General features: G+C 37.7%; 1 protein-coding gene across 1 annotated transcript in view; it reads right to left on the bottom strand.

The window, feature by feature from the left end:
• Nucleotides 1–24,642, bottom strand: part of CDH18 (cadherin 18) — a 1,273,978-nt gene that overhangs the window by 935,757 nt on the left and 313,579 nt on the right. The gene's annotated exons all lie outside the window — the stretch shown is intronic.

Genomic DNA, 24,642 nt, shown 5'->3' with positions numbered 1-24,642 from the left:
AAGAAAACACTTCATATTTTAAAATAACTGTAATTTTAAAACAACTATAATTTATTTTTACAAAATACATTTCAAAAGAAAAAAAATACACATTTCTTAATTTTAATTTTCCAGAAATTAAGCAACTTTTATCACATTTAATTAGATTTTTTAAAATCATGATGTCACTTTTAGCAATATCATATGAATTATATTGTCATTATACATCTATCATGTCAAATTTTCTCCATATTCTATTTGATTAGTGGCATCAGATCATGTCCTCAATTAACTGACTTCTTTCCTATTCATAAAACCCATTTGTGCCTAATCTGTCTTCTGCACTAAAGCTATCTTTTAGAATTCAGTGTCTGTATAGTAACTCATTTAAGAGTCACAAAAATCCTTATTTCCATCTTACAAATGATGATTATGAGGTAAGCTCATTAGGAGAGGTTAACTTGCTTCCTCAGTGATGTACAGTGAGCAGGAACTATTGAGCTAAACTTGAGTTAGAGGAACCTGGCTCTAAAAGCTCTGTCCTTCACAACTGTAAATATTATCACTAAAGATGTCAGTATTAGCATGACCTGCGCCCACTTTGATCTACATAAATGACCATAAGCACCCATTATGTCTGATGAATGCCCCCTAATTTGTAGGTGACAATCTACAAACTTGTACCAAATTTGTGTGTTGTGTGCTAGTTGCTCGGTTGTGTCTTGACTCTTTGTGACCCCATGGACTCTAGCCCACTAGGCTCCTCTGTCCATGGGATTCTCCAGGCAAGAATACTGGAGTGGGTTGCCGTTCTCTTCTCCTGGGGATCTTCCTGATTCAGGTTTGAACCGGGGTCTCTCACATTGGACACAGTACCAAATTTCAGACCATAGGATCTATGGATAGGACCTATGGTCCTAATCATAGCACCATAGTCAACATCTTTGTCTCTATGAATCTTAGCATTCTCACTTGTGAAATGGGCATAAAACCATCTAATTTGTTAAACCTTCTAGTTTGTACTGACATCAAATGAGACCTAGAGGCAAATATACTTTTACATATACTTTAAAATTTTCTCAAATGTACTAGTAGTAGTAGAACCAAAGAAAACTCTGCAGACTAGATACACATTAACCTACAGATTCAATCAAGACTCCAACATAAGCAGGGAAAAGGCAGTGTACTTAAATGGAAAAGGAAAAGGGAAGCCTGTAGAAAGGCATACATAGAGCGCTGTGTCTATTTTCATATTCTCATCACCTAACCCTGTTAGTATTATCACCACTTTACCCACAAGACAATTGGAAGAAACAAATCCAATTTTGAAAATTTAAAGGTGATAAACAGTAACAATTTCACAAAGGGACTTCAGATGTCTTGCCTGACTGTTCTCCAAAGGAAGTGAAGTGAAGTCGCTCAGTCGTGTCCGACTCTTTGCGACCCCATGGACTGGGACATACTAGGCTTCTCAGTCGATGGGATTTTCTAGGCAAGAGTACTGGAGTGGGTTGCCATTTCCTTCTCCAGGGGATCTTCCTGACCCAGCGATCGAACCTGGGTCTCCGGCATTGTAGGCAGCAAAGGCAGGGGAAAATAACTTTTTTCTCTCCTCTCAACTATCAGCATATTCTACATCAGTGGTTTTCAGAAACATTCTGTTGAAGCAGAAATACCTCTGAGCATGTGATGATGTTGTGAAACCTATCTTGACCTCCTGAATCTAAACCTTTGGGTATGAGTACAGATAACTACATTAACAAACTCTTTAGGTCCGCGGTCCCCAATCCTTTTTGGCACCAGGGACTGGTTTCATGGAAGACAATTTTCCCATGGAGGGATTGGGGAAGAATGGTTTTCAGATGATTCAAGTACATTTATTGTGCACTTTATTTCTATTACTATTATTATATCAGCTCCACCTCAGATCATTAGGCATTAGATCCTAGAGGTTCGGCATCCTTTTCTGCTGCTGCTGCTGCTAAGTTGCTTCAGTCATGTCCGACTCTGTGAGACCCCAGAGATGGCAGCCCACCAGGCTCCCCCGTCCCTGGGATTCTCTAGGCAAGAACACTGGGGTGGGTTGCCATTTCTAGGAGATTCCTATACACACAAATGTTTGAAAATGATTGCTCAGACCCAAAACCAAAGAAACCATGTTTTTCATTTCTCAGAATAAGCAGTGCATCAGCAGTGATTATGTGGTTCTACAGCTGGATGTGTGTGTGAAGATCCAAAGTAGGTGAGAGCAGAGATGGCCACATTGATTCAACAAGTATTCAGAGGCTTGGTCTAGACTTGCACCTGAACTAAGGGCTGAGGTCGCAAAAGTGAATGAAGTATTAGCCTTACTTTTGCATGTGAAAGTGAAAGGCACTCAGTCATGTCTGACTCTTTGTGACCCCATGGACTACACAGTCCATGGAATTCTCTAGGCCAGAATACTGGAGTGGGTAGCCTTTCCCCTTCTCCAGGGGATCTTCCCAACCCAGGGTTCGAATCCAGGTCTCCCACATTGCAGGTGGATTCTTTACCAGGTGAGCCACAAGGGAATCCCTACCTTTACACAAGTCAAGTAATTTACTGTAAATCATGCCAGTTTCCAAATCAAGATAACTCATCACACCTGGAGGGATTACAATAAATCCCAAGAAGGTGATATGTGGGCATCCTTTGACAAGCATGTCAGCTTTAGGAGATAATCTACTGAACAATGTTTGACAGGAAAGGCAACTCAAGCAGAGGTAACATGTTCAATGCCATGGCACCATGACGAAGTTTACCTAATTTGGAAAACTACCAGTAATAGCCAAAACTATCTATAACCAAAACTGAAAAAGCATATGCAAGAGTTGAGAGAGAGGAACTGAAAGCTTGGACTCAGTTCAGAAGACCACTATGTGGTTTGTCATCCTCTGAAACTGGATTTGATTCAATGAGGCTTATGAGTGACACTGAGAAATTTCAAGAAGGGTGGCAATGTTTTGAGATTCTGGTTTCAGGAGCAGAATGTGGGACGAATTAGAGAGCAAGACTTGAATGCAGAGGGTCCATTTAAGACAATATTGAAACAGACAAGGGGAATGAAAACACATTCTTAAAATATGAGAGTAGTGGTAAGAATTTAAAATATATGGTTTCCAGAGACATTTAATCATGCCACAAATATACTGGATTATCATTTCAGTTCACTCTTTGTATCCAGCTCTTTGTGACACCATGGGCTGTAGCTTTCCAGGCTCCTCTGTCCACAGAATTTTCCAGGGCAGAATACTGGAGTGGGTAGTCATTCCCTTCTCCAGCGGATCTTCCCAACCCAGGGATCAAACCCAGGTCTCCCATATTGCAGACTCTTTTTCATCTGAGACACCAGGATGCCCAAAATTTATAATAGAGAGAAGATATATTCTTGAGAGGAAATGTATTTAGTTTGGAGCATGCCAAGTTTCACACTGCTTGGGAATTAGTAAATTCAGGAATTTTTATTTCAGAGGAAAATTCTGGGTAAGAAATATTAATTTGAGAGCCATAGCAAATATTGGGCTGGCCAAAAGTTTTTTTCAGCTTCTTCTGTAAGATCTTATGGAAAAAGTCAAAAGAACTTTTGGGCCAACCCAGAAGATAATAGCTGATCACATAGGAATTGATGAGAATTCTCAAAAATTGAGAGAAATCGGCCATCAGAAAAAAAAGCTGAGACAGACAAGGCAAAGAGAAAATGAAGGAAGAGCATGAAAACACATGAGGAATTGTCAAAACCAATACAGTATTGTAAAGTAATTACCCTCTAATTAAAGTAAATAAATTTAAATTAATTAAAAAAAGAGTAGTGATTGGTAATTAAATATAGAAAGAGCATGTAAAGTTTTTTAAAAGATACAAACCAAAAACTGTCTTCCCTTTGACAACAGATCACTGAAGAATCAGCCAAAATTTTAGTTCATAGAAAGCTGAATAAATATTTCAAAAGGTTGAGGAATAAAAGGAAAATGTGCGGCTATATAGAAAGGCATAATTTAGAAAGTGCATTTGACTTGGATTTGATTTGTTTTATACTTATTTCTTGTGTGGGAATGGCTTTTAATGTCTAGTTTTTAAAATGTGGAAGGTTTTTAAACAGGTTTGTTGCACGCTAAAAAGAGCTAGCAGAAAGAAAAAAAAAAAGTGTTTAGTTTCCAGAAAGAGAAAATAATTAAAGATATAAGGCAAGCCATCAAAGCATCAAGTTTTGATTTTTCATGACAAGTAGGTCCCCAAAGCAAAACAGTCCAAAGCAATTTGTCAAGGCACTCATAGATCCCAAGCTGCTTTTATTTTATTTATTTTACCATAGGGCAAATTCTTATGTTCCGAATATCTCCTCTGGCCCTACTGGCTTTTCTAGTCATATTGCTTACTCTGATTCCCCTCAATGATTTGACCTCCACTCTCCAGTAATTTCTTTCATAGCCTCCTCTCTGTCATTGTCAGGTCATCATATCCAATTTTCAGAATGTTTCAATTCAGTAACTCTCCGAAGACTTCAAATACTCTCTTCAGCTAAAGTAGACTGAGTCCAGTACTGAACTTTCTGCAAAGGTCAAAACTAGGATACCAATAGTGATGTAGAAATTATATTAGAAGGTGAATGGAGACACAAGTGTTTGGCAGAAAATGAGAGAATTCTTGTTTGCTTGGGTTTACATCAATTACTTGTGAAAATGAGGGATAAGAATGAACATGGATAGTCTAAGAGGCAGTGATTTCCCACTTATCAGTTTCCAAGTCTGTGAAACCATGTTGGGGGTAAATATAATTGGAATTGAGAAGTGGAAGATGCGGAAAGAGAAATAAAGGAAAGACATAACTCCACTCAAAGATGGAGAGAATGATCACCAAGTACATATGCTGCCTTACTAATGTTATGGTGGGAGTAGCTCCAATTTTATTTGCCATTGATTTGAAAGGGCTTCACATTGTGTTTGTAGATGTTGAAGAAGCCAATGGCAGTTATATTAGCTTCCAAAGGCTGCCACGACAGAGAGCCACAAACTGGGTGGCTTCCAACAATCATTTTATTGTCTCAGAGTTCTTTAGCCCCTAAATCTGAGATCAAAGTGTCAGAGGGCCATGCTTTCTCAGAAGGCTCTGGGGAAGAATATACTGCATGCCTTTCTCTCAGTCCCTGGTGTTGCTGGCAACCCTTGGAATCGTTGCCTTGTAAAAGCATCACTCTACCTCCATTATCACAAGACACTTTCCCTGTATTCCCTTCAAATCATCTTCCTCTCTGTATGTCTGTCATATTGGATGAAGGCCCACTCTTTAATAATTCTGTCTACAAAGACCCCATTTTCAAATAACGTTCATGGGTACCAGGGGTTAGGACTTCAACATATCTTCTCAGGGTATACCACTCAATCTTTGGCAGCTGAAATGACTGAGCCAGAGCTGTGCAGGGTGCTGGCAGGGAGGCTGTGGACAAAGGCTGAAAACAAAGATAATGGCTGCAGAATATCCAAAGATACCCATTGATGGGGGTAATAAGAAAGGGATGTGTGCTGAGGGAAGAAAAAGGACACTAATAGGATGTTCATACATAAGAGAAAAAAAGATTTCACAACAGAGAACGAGAGGTGCTTCCTTTAAACCTCAGAATAATTATGCTTCCTCTGGGGTATTGGTAAGTTTCAGTTTCCATGGCAAAAACATAATTTTCATATATTACTCAATAAGGGGTTCAGTTCAGTTCAGTCGCTCAGTAATGTCTGACTCTTTGCGACCCCATGAATCGCAGCACGCCAGGCCTCCCTGTCCATCACCAACTCCCGGAGTTCACTCAGACTCACGTCCATCGAATCAGTGATGCCATCCAGCCATCTCATCCTCTGTCATCCCCTTCTCCTCCTGCCCCCAATCCCTCCCAGCATCAGAGTCTTTTCCAATGAGTCAACTCTTCACATGAGGTGGCCAAAGTCCTGGAGTTTCAGCTTTAGCATCAGTCCTTCCAAAGAAATCCCAGGGCTGATCTCCTTCAGAATGGACTGGTTGGATCTCCTTGCAGTCCAAGGGACTCTCAAGAGTCTTCTCCAACACCACAGTTCAAAAGCATCAATTTTTCGGTGCTCAGCTTTCTTCACAGTCCAAGTCTCACATCCATACATGACCACTAGAAAAACCGTAGCCTTGACTAGACGGACGGTAGATAGTAATAAATAAAATTTAAAATACAAATGTCTGATTAATCAATTTTAGAAAGAATTGGAGATATGTGAGTAAATGAATAAAATGGTAGTAAATAATTGCTTTTTATCATGACTAAAAGCTTTTGAATAATTAATTGATATAAGTCACTTCTTTTGATGGATTTTATATTATGCACATATGATATAAAATCTGAAGCTAATATATAAAACCACAGGACTATCAAAATTTAAAATAATTGTAAACAGGATAGAAATGACTCTGGGTTGCTTTATGGTGTCTTAAGATTACAAGAAACTGGAAAATTCTTAAAGAGATGGAAATGCCTCGTGAGAAATCTGCATGCAGGTGAAGAAGCAACAGTTAGAACCCCGACATGGGACAATGGAATGGTTCCAAATAGGGAAAGGAGTACTTCACGGATGCATATTGTAACCCTTATATGCAACTTGGTGCAGAGTACACCACGTGAAATGCCGAGCTGGATGAAGCACAAGCTGGAATCATGATTGCCAGGAGAAATATCAATAACCTCAGATATGCAGATGACACCACCCTTATGGCAGAAAGTGAAGAGGAACTAAAGAGCCTCTTGATGAAAGTGAAAGAGGAGAGTGAAAAAGTTGGCTTAAAACTCAACATTCAGAAAACTAAGATCATGGCATCTGGCCCCATCACTTCATGGCAAATAGATGGGAAACAATGGAAACAGTGACAGACTTTATTTTCTTGGGCTCCAAAATCAATGCAGATAGTGACTGCAGCCATGAAAATAAAAGATGCTTGCTCCTTGGAAGAAAAGCTTTGACAAACCTATACAGTGTGTTAAAAAGCAGAGACTACTTTGCCAAAAAGATCCATCTAGTCAAAGCTATGGTTTTTCCAGTAGTCATGTATGGGGGTGAGAGTTGGCCTATAAAGAGAGCTGAGCACTGAAGAATGGATGCTTTTGAACTGTAGTGTTGGAGAAGACTCTTGAGAGTCCCTTGGACTGCAAGGAGATCAAACCAATCAATCCTAAAGGAAATTAGTCCTAAATATTCATTGGAAGGACTGATGCTGAGGTTGAAACTGCAATACTTTGGCCACCTGATGCAAAGAACTGACTCATTAGAAAAGATCCTCATATTGGGAAAGACTGAAGGCAGGAGGATAAGGGGACGACAGAGGATGAGATGGTTGGATGGCATCACTGACTCAATGGATATGAGTTTGAGCATACTCCAGGAGTTTTGTGAGGGACAGGGAAGACTGGCATGCTGCAGTCCATGGGGTCACAAATAGACACAACTGAGTGACGGAACTAAACTGAACTGAACTGGAGATAGACTCAACTTCATTAATGTACATAGTTATATAATGGACACTTTTGAATCTTCTCTGTCTACTTTCCTCCAATTAACAGGCATCTAGTAGGCCCTCAATAAACACTTCTTTAGTGAATGTGCATTAATTGTTAAATAATAGTATAGACAGTTTATACACATTTTGACTCTCAGCAAATATCCATTGCTTTAGAGTCTAATATTTATCACCTGTCATATTTTGCACATGTAAGTTCTGGCTTGAGCAGTAGACAATTAAGAAGCACTTTAAGACCAGTATTGATCCTCTTATCTACCCCAAATGGCTGTTTGTCTAATAAATATGCAATTTTATAATCAACCTCCCACAAAATTTATCAAACATTTTTTCCAATTTCCGTGGCACAATATTAAGCCTCAAAGGTGAATTAATTTATCCTGTTAGCCCAAAACAGGAAAGCAATACAATCTATAAACTAAGCAATTTGTACTACAAAATACACACTGTTTGCTTTTCAGTGTGGTTTGTAGGTTTTGATTTGGTTTCCCCTCAAATGAGAGATAACAGGGGCTGCTAAGGGATAGCCTTTATGCCTTACAACTAAATGTAGTGGTAAACACTTATTTATGTGTAATAAAAATATAACAGTAACAAGGAGATTAGTGATCCCAGTAAAATATACATTATATTATTTAGTTTAAAGTAGTAATGCTGTTCAAATTATGTTGCATCTAACTTCATTTTATTTTTCCTGCTTTTGTTTTCTGATTCTCTTAACCTTAACTTGATTTAAAATTGTCTCCTATAAGTATAATCTCCCAGGTGACTCAGTGGTTAAAGAATCCACCTGCCAATGCAGGAAACTGGTTTTGATTCCTGGGTTGAGAAGATCCTCTGGAGAAGGAAATGACAACCCATTCCAGTGTCTTGCCTATGAAATCCCATGAACAGAGGAGCCTGGTGAGCTACAGTTTTGAGTATCACAAAAAGTCAGACAAAACAGCACCTACGTGCACACACTACATATATACTTATATTTTGTAAGCTTATCCACAGCCTTTTGAAGAGTATGGCTAAAAATTAAAGAAAAAAAGTCAAAGTACATTAGATAAAATATAGCTAATTCATTCCCTTTAACTCTCAATTGATAGATAATTACATAAATTTTTTAAAGAAAAGCCTTATAGGAAGTATCTACTAAGCATGGTAACAAAGGCCGTCACTTAACTCTAGCAATAAGCAATGTGTGACATATTCAAATTGAATTTTGAATTCCATGTGTGTGTGGTTGGGGGGGATAATCTGGTTATTTTTTTGTCAGCAAAAAGATAATTCAAAAAAATTCAAAAAGAGAAAAGAGAAATCTAATATATTAGATTGTCCACTAATTAAAGCTGTCAAATTTCTCCACTGTGAGGATTATTAACAAATGGCACATGCATACTTTCAAATGTACTTTGGGCATTACTTGTATAATTATCTTAGAACAATAAGAACATCATCAATAAAAAAACAAGATGTTTTATAATTTTATACTATTGTGTATCAGTTTGTTTATCGAATTCTAGTACCATAGATTTTTAGATCTCTGTGAGGGAGTTATAATATCAGTTTATATAATTGTGTTGGGAATAAACAGAAAAGATTTTGTTGGAAGGAAACCAGAGGACCCATAACAGACAACTGAATAAATGGAAAATAATTTTAAAACAGTTTATTGGAAGATTACCAATTACATAAGGATTATAGGGTAGAGTAAACTTTGGAAAATCTCCAAACATATAAATATACACACACACACACAATGAATTATACTTTATATTTATAATCAAATTTGACAGAATCATATCAATCTGCTGAAAAATTCACAGTACTCCCACTAAAACATTGTATCAAAGATTATAATGCTACAAAATTACTATAAAATCAAATCTGCTTCTATGACCTAAATCTACTTCATTATAATATTCTATAAGTAAATTAATGTATAATATTTGTGATACATTATTCATTAAGGTTTTGTGACATCTTAAATTCACTTAAATTTTTGTATGCATTTTACATATACTGAACCCAGTATATGATTCCAGAAAACATGGCATTCTCTCTTAGTTTGAAAAAACAATAACCTCACTTTGCTATTTAGATCTCCACCATTTTGCTTAGAGTAAGATAAATGAATGAAGAAACTCTTCAGATTATCAGTCTCATAAATCTGTGAAAATACAGATTTTTATTATGCAAATAAGAATTTAGTATTTGTTATAAACATGTGTTTTATATTTATGTCAAGAAGGCAATGGCAACCCACTCCAGCACTGTTGCCTGGAAAATCCCATGGATGGAGAAACCTGGTAGGCTACAGTCCTTGGGGTCGTGAAGAGTCGGTCACGACTGAGCGACTTCACTTTCACTTTCATGCATTGGAGAAGGAAATGGCAACCCACTCCAGTATTCTTGCCTGGAGAATCCCAGGGACAGAGGATCCTGGTGGGCTGCCATCTACGGGGTTGCACAGAGTCGGACACGACTGAAGTGACTTAGCAGCAGCAGCAGCAGATATAAGATGGACAGATATATACATATACATATATATATATATGTATATATATATACACACACACACACACATACACACATACCCATTTGGATCTATTCTATCTACCTATTCTATTTATCTGTCTGTATGAGGAGGAATTTATTGCATTTTTTTAACAGAATAGGCTTATATATATTTAAAATATGTAATAGATGTTTGGAGAAGAAAATGGCAACCCACTCCAGTATTCTTGCCTGGAGAATCTCATGGACAGAGGAGCCTGGTAGGCCATGGTCCATGGGTTCGCAGAGAGTCAGATATGACTGATGGGACTAAGCACAGCAATACACTTTGGATAATAACTTATTTTAAAAGAAGTAAATGAAGAAAACAGGGTAATGTAAAAAAGCAGTAGTGTGAATTTAAATACTTCAAAATGTTAATACACAAAATATATAATGACCTCTCTCATTTTGATAAAATGAAGTTTTAAGCATTTTTGCAAATTGTCACATATAATCATGACAACTTCCCTCCAGAGCTATGCTCACTCACCAAGCTGATGCACAGAAAGTCTGAGCCACTAGCTAAGTTCAAACTTATGATAGGTAGCAGAGGCTGCTTTGAAATTCAACAAGGCTGACTCCAAAGCATGAGCTCAATTAGGACAGAGGACTTCCAACATTTTCCTAGAGGATGACCATGACTTGGGCTTTGGTTTTTATCACAAAAATAACGAAATCCATTTGATGTGTCACAGCATTCACAATCCAAAAACACGTCAGTTACACAGAAGAAACACCAAGAGCATAAAACTATTACCCTGTGAGTCTTCATAAATTGGATGCTGGATAATATAAGATAAAGATTCTCACTAGCATCGTCACAGTGAATGGAATTAGTGTCCAATCACTTTTTCTTACAACAGTTTTCAGTGTCAGCAATGACAGCACAATTCTAAGACAAGGATCACTTGGTTGTTGTTGTTTTTGTTGCTGGGTGGTGTGATTCAAATAAATACCTCTCTGGAGCACTTGCTGAAGTCATGAGTAGTTTACAGGATGAAGTATAGAATAAAACAGTTCCCTTCAGACTATCCTCTCAATTAAGGATTGGAAACCGATTGTGCAGCATTAAGGTTGAGATCAGTCTCCTTGATAATACCTATAATATTTTCATTCTGATAAGTAACTACAAGTCACCTATCTTTCTAAATTACTGTAGCCTCTATCATTGTATAGTCATCTGAGCTAGCCAGCTTTAGAATTCTCGTATTTTCTTAGGAAAATGGAACAGAAGGGAACTTGCCTGGCTAGAAACCAAGCTTGACTCTGCAGAGAGGTATACTGTGGGCAAGCCAGGACCCTGCTTTAAGAAGTTTCTGGTTATGAGATAAAGAGGTGTGCTCATAACTCAGTCCCATAACGGGGAAAGAAGACAAAATCTTTCTCCCATAAGATCTCTCAGGTAGCTGAAAAAGAAACCTATAGACAATTCAATCTAGAAAAGTATTGTTTTTTAAAACTCATACCATCTTCAATAACTAAAAGCCATATATTCAGTCATGCAACTGATCATACTACAAAGAATGACAAAAGAAAATCCAAGAGATTGACTGCTATCAGAAAGAGTTCTAGAGGAGTCTAGAAGATCGATGGTCTAAAGAAACTGAAAATCCTTAGTTTGGGTAGGCTGTCTACTCGACGCATGTTGCCTCATTCTGCATAATTAATTTATCAAGGATAACATGCGTGTGTGCTAAGTTACTTTAGTTGTGTCCAACTGTAATCCAATGGACCATAGTCCCCCGGGCTCCTCTGTTGATGGGATTCTCCAGGTAAGAATACTGGAGTGGTTCGCCATGCCCTCCTGCAGGGGATCTTCCCAATCCAAGGATTAAACTTTTATCTCTTTTATCTCCTGCATTGGCAGGTGCGTTCTTTACCACTAGCACCACCTAAAGGCATTCAACTTCAAATTTAAAAGTCAGAACAGGAAGTACCTGCCCACGTTCTTGATCCTCAAATTAGCATTAAGGTCTAAGATCTGGGAAATTCTAAAATGAGAAAAAAAAACCATTCAGTCAACATATGTTGAGTGTTTACTTCATGCCAGGCACTGTTCCAAAGATACAGACCAAGATATCTCACCTTATATTCTGGCAAGGAAGGCAAATAGTAATATTCAGTGATAAGTAAATTATGAAGTATGATATACATGGTGAATATACATGCACAAAAGAGAAACAGAACTTTTCAGTGAAGATGCAATGCGAGGTATGATGGATACTGACGGAACAGAGGAAGAAAGCATGTTGGATAAGGGGAGAGCATTTCGGGGAAGAGAACAACTTGCACAAGGATGTCTAGACAGAGACATCTTGGATTTCCAAAAAAGGTTAGTGTGACTGGAGCAGAGGAGCGATGTAGACAGAGAGCTGTAGGAAATGAAGTCAGAAACATCAGGAGTGAGAGGTGGGGGAAGGCGAGGTAGAGATTGTGAAACATGCAAGGGATTTTTTTTTCTTTCTTTTAGTCTGAAATGGGAAAACTTTGGTTGTATTTGAATAGGGCTCCAAAATGGTCTGAATGAGATTTAAATGAAATATCATGATATCTCTCAACATTCTGGGGGAGGGGGCGGGCAATGGAAGAAGAATGAGGTCCATTAGGAGGGTAACACAGTACTGGGTCTAATCAAAAATACTAAGCCAAATGCCATAGACTGCTGGATACTCGTAAGAAAATTAAGCACTCATAAGAAAAGCACGCTCACACATGTGATTATATGTACACATACACATGCACACACACACACAGAGTAGTTGCTCCAGGCAAAACCTCTTAGGGTAGAGAGATTATAATGACAGGATGATTTGCATGACAGTGATGTCCTGTTTCATGTAACTTGTAAAGGGAATTGACTGTTAACATACTGAAAGAGGGAAGAAAGAGAAAAGAGCATATGGAATCTTGCTTTAGTCAGATGGATGGCCCTCCTTCCCTTCATTTTGGCCTCTCCATCTTATACAAACCTGGGTCAGAATACTAATTATCTAAATAGTCAAGAAAGACATATGTCCTAGTCCCTGTGGTTTGTTGCTAACCAAAATAGAACCTGAGAATCATCAAAAAATTAAATTGGCGTTATGATATTCATATGCTCAGTTGTGCCTAAATCTTTGCGACCCCATGGACTGTAGCTCACCAGGTTCCTCTGTCCATGGGATTCCCAGGCAAGAATAATGCAATAGGTTGCCATTTCCTTCTACAGGAGATCTTCCTGAGCCAGGGATCTCCCGTGTCTCCTACATTGCAGGCATTTTTTTTTTTAAACCGCTGAGCCACTAGGAAAGTGTAAAGTATACATGTATAATTTATTATTGCAAAACACACATGAATTGGGGAGCATGTTAAATCTCTTGCTGATTACGTGAGACTCAGTGCAAGGAAGAAGCTCTGGAGACAGCTTCTTGGAGCCTTGGTTCCTGAAAGTCTATCCAGACAAATATTAATTCTGGCTTCAGTTTTTTCTGGTCCAAAGGGATCAAGAAATAAAGGAAAACATTTAGGATATGCTTCAATGTAAGGAATTCTCTTCAAATCTGTAACTGTGACTATTTCTGTTAAGGTGATCAAATGCTTAGAATTATAAATTAATGATCATATTCAATGTTATTTTTTTTTCTTTTCATACTTAACTAATCCTCTAGCAAAATAATTGTTGGTGATATCATTATTATTATGATTAGAAGTAGTAACAGAATTAGTAGTAGTGGTTGTACTAGTATTGCTAAGAATGTTCTATTGAAATTATTTGGCTTATAGAATCTCAAAGGCTAGGGACTTTTGATACACAGGCGTCTTTTTAATTCTGTTTTCCTAACCTACCATCCTACCCCACACTCTTGGCTTTTGATACTCTGCTGATATGATTTGCCTCATCTAATTGCTATATATGTTAGAGACCATGCACTTTAACTCAACACTAAATTAATTTGTGACTTGACTGGTTTGAAATGTCAGGAAGCAGCATTATTCCAGTAAATCAAATATGATGTCTGTTGTGAGAAATATCTGATTGAAGAGGCAGTTAAACCATGTGTCTGTTGGATTGTCTATAAATAGAAGATTCTGTAGGGCCATACCTACAAGAACTAAGGGAATGTTTCTGACAGAGGGGGTAAAGAATAACAAACCTCTTCTGCATAATGTGTTTATTTTCCTGTGTATGTAAAGAATAAAGCTCAATATTAGATGTGTTTCTGTCTATATTTCAAAGGACTTAATTAGATATGTTATAATCAAAGTTGTTGAAAAACTCCAACATGAGAATTATTTGAGGACCAGTATAATTTAAAACTCAGGCTTTCTTTACTTTTATTTTCTATCCAAACAACAGTGCAAAGTTTATAAGAGAGATCAAGAATAGAGGTGGCAGAGGATCCCTAGAATCTCCCTTTGTTATTCATGGAAAAACATGAAGATTCATCCATGTTGCAAGGTCTAAGTAGCCTCAGTGTTGAGAGGAATCTGGAACTATGAACTTGCTGTGTTTAGAGTGTGACGGTCTAGGAGGAGCTATGCAAGGACCAAGTAGACAGTTTGAGAAAATAATATTTTTTTTTATGACACAGTTACTTCCAAGTTCTACTTACTGGCTTGAGACTATTTAAAATTTCAGACCACGAGGCAAGGCTGCAGGCACTAAACATGTAGATGTTTTGTTCCAGAAGTAGGAGCCCCTTGGCTTTGACCTCGCATTCTTTTCAGAATCCTCATCTGAGAACTGGGATAAGCTGCTCAAGAGCACAAGCAAAACACCATATTTCTAAACTGACATCAACTATGTTAACTGCTCTAAAAGGTCCAAGTCCAGTCAAGGCAAAGGAGACAGTTATTTAAAAGGACATAAAATATGACTTCCAATTCCATTTTAGTAATAAACTAAGATTATCATATTCCCATATATCTTGGGCTCCAAAGCCAATGTGGACAGTGACTGCAGCCATAAAAATAAAGATGTTTGCTTCTTGGAAGAATAGCTATGACAAGTCTAGATGGCATACTAAAAAACAGAGTCATCATTTTGCTGACAAAGGTCTGTCTACTCAAAGCTATGGTTTTTTTCAGTAGTCATGTAAGGATATGGGAGTTGGACCATAAAGAAGGCTGAGCACTGAAAAATTGATGATTTTGAAATGTGGTGCTGAAGACTCTTGAGAGTGCCTTGGACAGCAAGGAACTCCAACCAGTCCATCCTAAAGGAAATCAGTCCTGAATATTCACTGAAGGACTGATGCTGAAGCTGAAGCTCCAGTACTTTGGCTACCTGATGTGAAGAGAAAACTCATTGGAAAAGACACTGATGCTGGCTAAGATTGAGGGCAGGAGAAGAAGGGAATGGCAAAGGATAAGATGGTTAGATGGCACTATTGACTCAATGGACATAAGTTTGTGCAAACTCTGGGACATAGTGAAGGACAGGAAGGCCTAGGGTACTGCAGTCCATGGGGTCACAAAGAGTCGGACACGACTGAGACTGAACAACAGCAAAATAAATATATTCCAGATTTTATAAATAACAATTGTTAAACTGCATTGCAAATAGAACTTACAGTTGATCAGCCTGAATTATCTAGTTTATATATGAAAGTTTGACATTTATAGATCTTGCTCCTAATGGTCATCTTACTTCACTCCTTGACACTACTTTAAAAATCTAAGCATATTTTGACATTCTCCATCCCTTTGGGAATCAGTTGACTTTTTAAAAAGACTGTATGGAACAGTAGGGATACATAAAAGCAAAATTCAGAAAAAAAATATTTTTTTTAAAAAAAGTTCAGAAGTTCAATCTCCAAGAGATACATTTTTTACATAACTACATACAAATATAGAACATAAAGTTTAATAATGTTTGTTAGAACATTATTAGAACAAATATAGAACATAAAGTTTAATAATCTTACATAGGTAAGATTTGTTAATTTAAGGAAGATTCCTTATTGTCGGTCTGTAACTTGCATGGTGCTGGGAATAAAAGGATGAGTGAAAAACAAGGTCATTATGATCACTGACCATGCAGCCTAGTTGCAGCACAGTCATCCAACTAAATAGATATTTACCAACTCTGACATGTTATGAGTAAGATACAGGATGTGTTAAGAATAAGGAACATGGAGCCCAATTCTAGGTTTGGGGGTCAGGGATGAATTCCTGAAAACCCACATTAAATTATATAATATAATGAATCCTAAGGGAGGAAGTGCTTGGCAATATAAAAGAATCAAAGAGAAGGAAGCCAGTGTGGCTGGAGGGCAAGTTCAAGGAGCATATGCATGACATGAAGTCTTTTATCCTAAGCATAATGGAAAATACATTGACGAGATTCTGGTAGGGCTGTGATATGAATGGATTTATGTTTTAAAATAATATTTGGGCTTGAGGGTTGAAAATAGATCTCAGGTCACAGAGTGTAGGAGATATGTCAGCCTGATAATACCTTGATCTCAGATAATTTATCAGTGAGACACATCCAATATATAATATGAATTTTGCAGATTTTCTCTCGCATCAAAGAAAACAAAACCCTAACAGGTGTTACAAATTCAAGTTAGACCAGCAATAGAAAAATAATCTAATTCACAAATATTAAAAAGAATAGCAGTAAGGCTGTAAAAGATTCAAGTTAACCACGTATATGTGAAAGTGAAGTCACTCATTCGTGTCCAAATCTTTGCGGCCCCATAGACTGTAGCCTACCAGGCTTCTTCCTCCATCGGATTTTCCAGGCAAGGGTACTGGAGTGGGTTGCCATTTCCGCCACATGTATAGTGTTTCATTTATATGTGTTGCCTACTGATGAGAGTAAAATGGGGAAATGGAAGTCAGAAAGAAAAATAAACAATATTTCTAATCCCTTGATATTTGTTTATTTTCTCATTAAGCAACAAATATCCCAAGCTATAATTAAGAGAGAGGATACTGTGTGATCATTATTCTAAAACTTTCTCAAATACTCACAAAATAATCTTCGCTGAGTATAGCAGTCTGCACTGATACAGTCTAACATTATCTTACCTGCATTTTTTTCACAATGATCAGTTTCAATTCTACATGAACCTTAAACATGCACATTTTTACATTTATATAAGAATTAATGAAAATTCATATGTAATTAATTTGGAAGTTAGAATAATTTCTGTATTGCCTTTAGGTAAACTGAGTGTTTTTTAGAAAAAAGTACACATTAGGATGAAAAGACTTTTTTCCCCCAAAGCAGTATACATTATATATGCCTAGAGTTGTTTATTTGCCTCTTTGAAGACTGCTACTTTTGTTGACTGCATTTCAAACTATATTTCATAGCAAACTGTTTACAGAGTTTAGATCTGCTAAATTTGTGTTGCTGGAAAGTCAAAGTGAAGATTTCATTTCTATTTCTCAAGTATTTTTGTAGGTGGAAATGAAAACGGGGAGGGAGACTGGTGCACTGATTTAATAAACTTTACAAACACCAAGAATAACTAACAAATGAGGAAGGAAAGTGCTTCAATAAACAAGCATTATAAAGCAGTACAGAATTTGCAAAAAATGTTAGTTTTTCCTATATTTCCAAATCTTAAAGGTCCGCAAGTTGGCAGTACTAAATGACTTTCCTTTGAACAGTGAGAGCGCTAGTGTACCTCAGCCATAAGAATCCACAGTCAACTGTTCATGGATACAGAAAATCCCTTGTTATACTTTTTCTATAATCTTGCATATTGTTGTATATAAAACTCAGTGATCACGGCAATCACACAGAGTCCTTAAATCACATGTGATGTTGCTTTCACACAGAGAGACAACAAAATTAGGTATTTGCTTTATTGACATTAGATAGAGGGTTTAGTCTAATCTAAAATGTTAAGCTAAATGCCATCGACTGCTGGATACTCATAAGATTAAACCTACATGCACACATGCTTGCATATGCGTGTGTATGTACACACACACACAACACACACACAATAATTGCTGCAGGCAAAATCTCTTAGGGTAGAGAGGTGGTAATGACAGGTTGATTTAGTTGCTGGTGATGTCCTAGCTCATGTAACTTGCAAGAGGAATTGGCTTGCTAACATGTTGAAAGAGGAAAGAAACAGAAAAGAATATATGGGGTCTTGTTTTAGGCAAACAGATGCCCCTCCTTCCCTTCATTTTGGCCTCTCCATCTTATGCAAGCCTAGGTCAGAATATTATTATCTAAATAGGCAGGAAAGACGTATGTCCTAGTTCCCGTGGTTTGTTCCCAACCAAAATAGAACCTGCAAATCATCCAAAAATTAAATTGAGGCCGTGATGTGTGTTTGCCCAGTTGTTCAGTCATGTCTGAATCTTTGCAACCTGATAGACAGTTGCCTACCAGGCTCCTCTATCCATGGGATTTCCCAGGCAAGAACACTGGAATATGTTGCCATTTCCTACTCCAGGAGATCTTCCTGACCCAGAGATTGAACCCACATCTGTTTTGTCTCCTGCATTGGCAGGCAGATTCTTTACCACTAACACCACCTGGGAAATCCCTGTGTTATAGTATTGACAATAACCAAAAATAATAATTTTTAAAATATTAAGAAAAAGTACATAAAATAACAACTCACACCTGACTTGATAATTTAGTTGTGAAGATTCATCCTTGAAAGATTTTTTTTTTCCCTTATTGGACTATAACTGAAGGCAATGAAGCTGCTCCCCAAACTGAAGAAAAAAAACATTAACTAAACTACGCATATGTGATATGTGACAAGACTTAAGCACAGCAGAAATGCCTCCAGTTATCTCTTGATAGAAATTTTACTGAAATAACATGTGGGAAAACATACACTGAAAAGCCATAGCTCAGTAGCAAGGTAACGAAGCAGGATCTTATGGATCTTTCCCAGAACAAGACACATCCCTCCATGTCCTCTGCCTGCCTTTTGTCTGCAGAAGAACTTTAAAGAATAAATTGAATCAGAGAAGTGAGAAGATGTAGGGAAAAGGGAAAATAGTCAAGCAAGACTAAGTAATGATAGTTCAGCTGTTAAACAAAGTCAAGGACTTTAATTCCTCCTCAAGGGCTATAGATAATATTCTGAGCCATATTCTTTGAAATATTTTAACAGACACTGAAACCCCACCAGGTGGAAGAAGTTAACTGTTTACTGACCACAAGCAACTAGACTCCAGGATAGTTATAACCAGAGTGTGATGATATTGACTCCCAGTTACCTCACCACCAACCACTCAGAAGAATGTCCAAGAGCTTATCACACACATAGTAATCTGCCTATGTCATTCTGTCTTTAAAGAAAAAAAAAAACCTTGAAAGTCTTCAGAAAGTTTGGGTCTTTTAAGCACTAGCTACCTAGACTCCTTGCTTGGCACCATGAGATAAATGCTGCAGTTCTGTTCACAATGATCTGATGTCAGTACATTGGCTTTACTGCACACACCCAAGCTCACTTTGGTAATAGCAATAGTGTTGAATTAGGTGTTTGGTGTTTGCTTTATTACTATTAATTCAGCTTGCATCCTCTTATATAACCATTGTAATTTCAGCAAATTACAAGTCCCATATTCTTGGTAACTTTTGCTGCAGTTTCAAAAAAATGAAATTATTTTTAAAATTGCACTGAACTCTACTATTGCTATCTAATTATTTACCCTCTATTATACATAAAAGAAGACAATGGCAACCCACTCCAGTACTCTTGCCTGCAATATCCCATGGATGGAGGAGCCTGGTAGGCTGCAATCCATGGGGTCTCGAAGAGCCGGACAGGACTAAGCGCCTTTGCTTTCACTTTTCACTTTCATGCATTGGGGGAGGAAATGGTAACCCACTCCAAAAATGCCTGGAGAATCCCAGGAACAGAGGAGCCTGGTGGGTTGCCGTCTATGGGGTTGCACAGAGTCAGACACGACTGAAGTGATTTAGCACTAGCAGCATACATAAACATACATTATCTGTAGTTATTTCTTTTTATTCCTCTGTATCTTCTAACGCGATATCAGTCCAGTTCAGTCACTCAGTTATGTCCAACTCTTTGCGACCCTGTGGACTGCAGCATGCCCGGCTTTCCTATCCATTACCAACTCCTGAAGCTTGTTCACACTCATATCTATCGAGTTTGTGATGCCATCCAACCATCTCATTCTCTGTTGTCCACTTCTCCTCCTGCCTTCAATCTTTCCCAGCATCAGGGTCTTTTCGAATGAGTCAGTTCTTTGCATCAGGTGGCCAAAGCATTGGAGTTTCAGCTTCAGAAACAATCCTTCCAATGATCCTGAGAGCTCAGTTGGTAAGGAATCTGCCTGTGATGCAGGAGACCCTAGTTCAATTCCTGGGTCAGGAAAATCCGCTGGAGAAGGGATAGGCCACCCATGCCAGTATTCTTGGGCTTTCCTTGTGGTTCAGATGGTCAAGAATCTGCCAGCGATGCGGGAGACCTAGGTTTAATCCCTGGGTTGGGAAGGTAACCTGGAGAAGGGAAAGGCAACCCACTCCAGTAATCTGGCCAGTAGAATTCCATAAACTATACAGTCCATGGGGTCACAAAGAGTCAGACACAACAGAGTAACTTTACTTTTTAGGTTATCAGTCCTTCCAATGAATGGTCAGCACTGATTTCCTTTAGGATAGACTTGTTGGATCTCCTTGTAGTCCAAGGGACTCTGAAGAATCTTATTGAACACCATAGTTCAAAAGCATCAATTCTTCAGCACTCAGCTTTCTTTATAGTCCAACTCTAACATCCATACATGACTACTGGAAAAACCATAGCTATGACTAGATGGACATTTGTCAGCAAAGTAATGTCTCTGCTTTTTCATATGCTGTCTAGGTTAGTCATAGCTTTTCTTCCAAGGAGCAAGTGTCTTTTAATTTCATGGCTACACTTACCATCTGCAGTGATTTTGGAGCCCAAGAAAATAAAGTCACTCACTTTGTCCATTGTTTCCCCATCTATTTGCCATGAAGTGATGGGACTGGATGCCATGATCTTAGTTTTCTGAATCTTGAGCTTTGAGCCAATTTTTTCACTCTCCTCTTTCACTTTCATCAAGAGGCCCTTTAGTTCTTCTTCACTTTCTGCCATAAGGGTAGTATTATCTGCATATTTGAGGTTATTGATATTTCTCCCAGCAGTCTTGATTCCAGCTTGTGCTTCATCCAGCCTGGCATTTCGCATGATATACTCTGTATATAAGTTAAATAAGTAGGGTGACAATAGACAACCTTGATGTACTCCTTTCCCAATTTGGAACCAGTCTGTTGTTCTATGTCCAGTTCTAACTGTTGTTTATTGACCTGCATGCAGATAAGTTAAGTTGGTCTGGTATTCCCATCTTTTGAAGAATTTTCAACAGCTTGTTGTGATCCACACTGTCAAAGGCTTTGCAATAGTCAATAAAGCAGATGTAAATGTTTTCCTGGAATTCTCTTGCTTTTTTTGATGATCCAAGGGATATTGGCTATTTGATCTCTGGTTCCTCTGCCTTTTCTAAATCCAACTTGAACTTCTGGAAGTTCACGGTTTATGTACTGTTGAAGCCTGGCTTGGAAAATTTTGAGCATTACCTTGCTATGGGGTGAGACGAGTACAATTGTGTGGTGGTTTGAACATTCTTTGGCATTGCCTTTCTTTGGGATTGGAGTGAAAACTGACCTTTTCCAGTCTTGTGGCCACTGCAGAGTTTTTTAAATTTGCTGGCATATTGATTGCAGCACTTTCACAGCATCATCTTTTAGCATTTGAAATAGCTCAACTGGAATTTCATCACCTCCACTAGCTTTGTTTGTAGTGATGTTTCCTAAGGCCCACTTGACTTCACATTGCAGGATGTCTGGCTCTAGGTGAGTGATCACACCATCGTGGTTATTTGAGTCATGAAGATTTTTTCTGTATAGTTCTTCTGTGCATTGTTGCTATCACTTCTTTATACCTTCTGCTTCTGTTAGGTCCATACCACTTCTGTCCTTTATTATGCCCATCTTTGCATGAAATGTTCCCTTGGTATTTCTAATTTCCTTGAAGAGATCTCCATTCTTTCCCATTCTATTGTTTTCCTCTATTTCTTTGCACTGATCACCGAAGACCGTTTTCTTATCTCTCCTTGCTATTCTTTGGAACTCTGAATTCAAATGGTTATATCTTTCCTTTCCTTCTTTGCATTTAGCTTCTCTTCTTTTCACAGCTATTTGTAAGGCCTCCTCAAACAGCCATTTTGCTTTTTTGCATTTTTTTTTGGGGGGGATGGTCTTGATCATTGCCTCCTTTACAATGTCATGAACCTCCACCCATAGTTCTTCAGGCACTCCATCTATCAGATCTAATACCTTGAAGCTCTTTGTCACTTCCACTGTATAGTTGTAGGGATTTGATTTAGGTCATACCTGAATGGTCTGGTGGTTTTCCCTACTTTCTTCAATTTATGTCTGAATTTGACAATAAGAATTTCATGATCTAAACCACAGTCAGCTGCTGGTCTTGTTTTGCTTACTGAGCTTCTCCATCTTTGGCTGCAAAGAATATAAACAATCTGATTTTGGTATTGACCATCTTGTGATGTCCATGTTTAGAGTCTTCTCTTGTGTTGTTGGAAGAGGGTGTTTGCTATGACCTGTGGGTTCTCTTGGCTAAACTCTGTTATCCTTTGCCCTTCTTTGTTTTGTACTCCAAGGCCAAGTTTGCCTGTTACTCCATGTATCTCTTGACTTCCTATTTTTGCATTCCAGTCTCCTATAATGAATAGGACATCTTTTTTTGGTGTTAGGTCTAGAAGGTCTTGTAGGTTTATTAACCTTTAACTAACTTTGCTAACACGATATAGTAAAGGAATATGGGCTCTGAAACCAAGGAATCTGGGCATGAATTGTGATGCTGTCTCTTAATTGCTCTGCAATCTGAAGACCGTTTCTAATTTTTCAATGAACTGAATAAAGAAATGCATGATAAAATGGATAAAATGCATGATAAACATTGAATGTACTATTACAAAGTTTAACTCAGTTTCTCTCTTCTCTTCTGCTAATTATGTTTAGGGTCTTCTTTTCTAAAAATGAATCAGGTTCAAAATCTCAACCTTTTCTTATTGTCCACTCCATTCAATCATTTAAAACTTATGCCCTTTCATATTTAAACACTATAAGCACACAAACTGTAGTTGTGTGTAGTTTGTGAAGCAACACAAACTTGTTGTTTCCATGTCCCATTCACTAGTATATAATTATTATTATATTATTACTGGTATATAATCCAGATTGTATTTCTCTGCTTCATTTGGGGAAAAAAATGCCTAGCAACCAACAGTAGAATATATATCATTGATTAAAAGTAGGCCAGGATTCTGCAGTCAGAATGCCTGGTTCAAATCCTGTCTTTGGTATTTACTGGTTATGCAACTTTTCACTTGCTTATTTTTGTTTAACCTCATTCATTGTGCCTTTATCTGTCATAGGAATTTTAAAATGAGATGAGTTAATATGCATTAATCTCTTAAAAGAGATTCTGGCCTAGAGTAAGTGCAGATTGCAAGTTAACTATAATTATAATTGTACCAATTCCAATAATGTTGTCTCCTTTGTCCTACTTCACTTTCAGTATTTGAAACTACTTGCCACTTCTTGAAACTTTTCTTTTTATTTACAACACACTTGAATGCAGTACCTATTTTCTACCCTATTCTTTACCCTGTTCTGTTTGTTAAGTATTCTTCTTTCACATTCCCTCAGCACCAATTACTAACACTCTGTCCTCACCCTTTTGGTCACCTCTCTGGATTCTCATGTTCCTGTTATTTCCCATTCAATAGCTTCATCTATAAATTATATTCATGATAAGCAAATTTTCAATCCAGTCACTTTTTAATCTTCCAATTCATATATTAATAACAATATGAATCCATACTCCCTTAGTTCCTTTAGAAGAGTTGCTAAATTTATCAGACCTCAAACTCAATATTTTATATATCCCCGTCCCTAGAAAATTAGAAAATACTTTTGCTTCCTTCAAGGCCTCTCACTCATCTCACCATACACACCTAGGAAGTATTTCAAATTCTCTCTTTTCTGAACAAATGGCAGGCCCACCCTTCCCCATCCTTTGCGTAAGGCCATGTATGTAGTGTCATCCCTTGAACTTTGAGGGGATATGACATGTTATATTTAATTGTCAGCATTCTCTTTCCTTCTGTTACAACAGCTGTCAACTTGCAAGGTGATGGCTGCTCTATTAGCTTGGGTAATAGCTGGACACAGGAATTAAAGCTCTCAGTTAACACACTGGACTAGTGATGAGCAAGATATACATATTTATTATCATCAGCCATTGAGATTTTGAGTCTGTCTGATTCTCCAGCATAACCTAGCTTATTACAATGACCTTAAGTTGACTTCCTTTCTTTCCTTTCTGATGACTAACTTCTGTAATTAAGTTGTCAAGATGCTACAATATTTTTTTTCTTTTTAATTCATTTAACTTACAAATAAAAGAAAATAAAAGATAAAAAAAGTCACATAGATCGGCATTTGATTCTGCATTTTTACTGCTTATTTGATTCTTGGCATCTGGATGAAGAAATAACTATTCGTTCACTTGCTCACTTAGT

Source organism: Bos indicus, chromosome 20 (genome assembly GCF_029378745.1).
Source record: "Bos indicus isolate NIAB-ARS_2022 breed Sahiwal x Tharparkar chromosome 20, NIAB-ARS_B.indTharparkar_mat_pri_1.0, whole genome shotgun sequence".
In the NCBI taxonomy this organism is placed as follows: domain Eukaryota; kingdom Metazoa; phylum Chordata; class Mammalia; order Artiodactyla; family Bovidae; genus Bos; species Bos indicus.
Note: the sequence above shows the minus strand (reverse complement) of the source record. Positions and strands in the feature narration are given on the sequence as shown.